The sequence below is a fragment of the Rattus norvegicus genome, chromosome 15 (assembly GCF_021556685.1).
Source record: "Rattus norvegicus strain SHRSP/BbbUtx chromosome 15, alternate assembly SHRSP_T2T, whole genome shotgun sequence".
In the NCBI taxonomy this organism is placed as follows: Eukaryota; Metazoa; Chordata; class Mammalia; order Rodentia; family Muridae; genus Rattus; species Rattus norvegicus.
In genome coordinates, this window is record NC_141548.1 from 7851722 (window position 1) to 7852979 (window position 1258).

General features: G+C 46.5%; 1 pseudogene; it reads left to right on the top strand.

Moving 5' to 3' along the window:
• Positions 1-248: 248 nt before the first annotated feature.
• On the top strand, positions 249-675 carry LOC148000797 (glutaredoxin-1 pseudogene; annotated as a pseudogene).
• The last annotated feature ends 583 nt before the right edge of the window (positions 676-1258 follow it).

Below are 1258 nucleotides of genomic sequence, written 5' to 3' on the forward strand. Positions count from 1 at the left end.
ACAGAGTTTCTTCAGTTCCATGAATGAGGGATTCAGCAGATGAGATGGCTCAACAGATAAAGGTAATTGTTGCCAACTCCCTACACCTGAGCTCCTTCCTAGGACCTACATGATTGGAGGAAAGAACAAACCCCTCACAACTTGTTCTCAGATTTTTATGTAGTTGTCTTTTCCAGGTCTTGGTTCACAGAAGCAAAGACATCAGGTTTTCCAATTCCATTTGACACGGGACCAGTACCTTCAACCGAATGTTCCTTCCTGGAAAGCTGCAGCCTGTCAGCGTGGCTCAGTGGTTTGTGAACTGCAAGTGTCTGTCTGGGAAGGTGGTCGTGTTCACCCAGCCCACCTACCCCTATTGCAGAAAGACCCAAGAAATCGTCAGTCAACTGCCTTTCAAACCTGGTCTTCTGGAATCTGTGAACATCACAGCCACTAACAACACCAATGAGATTCAAGATTAATTACAACAGCTCACTGGATGGAGAACAGTTCCTCAGGTCTTCATAGGTAAAGAAAGACTGCATAGGCAGACACAGCGATCTGATCTACATGCAACAGAATGGAGAGGTGATAACCTGGCTGAAGCAGATTTGAGCTCTGCAGTTAGGAAAGGGGTGCAGGCAGAGCCCATGCCGAGAGCCATCATCCAGCCATTCCGACGGCCAGTGCCCCTGAGAGATGATGTGCATCACAGAGGATGTCACTACTTTTTGGTGATGGGGATTTTCAACAAATTGGCTTTTATTTCTTCTTTTCCTCAGTGCTAAAACCTGTTGCCGTTTGCCTTTAACCATGGGGGTGAGCAGCTTAACAGACAACACTGGCTTTTCCACTCTTCATGTGCTGACATGTCTCTGCCTCTAAGCCCATGTTTCTCATCCAGTTGATCTAAATCCCCATTGAATCTGTCTCTGGTTTCCTGCCATGCTGGTCAGCTGAAGTCATTTTTCAGAAGTCCGCTTCCTGAATGGTTATTAAATCAATGGATATTGTGAATTTGTTCATGAGCCACACTCAGGCCTTTCCCTCCCTCCTGCATGCACCGTCCCACTTCTGCGTTCACAGCTCTCAGCCAGTGTTCTCAACCTTGCCCTCCCACAACCCACAGAAGTCCACACTCGTATGAGGACGCTGTTTGGAAAATCAGATGAAGAGCTTTAGCATACTTGGTCCTCACTGTAGCCATAATAACATAGACGACAGAGCAGATGGTACATTCATCTCTATTCGTAAAGGAGATTAAGAAAATCCCAAGAAG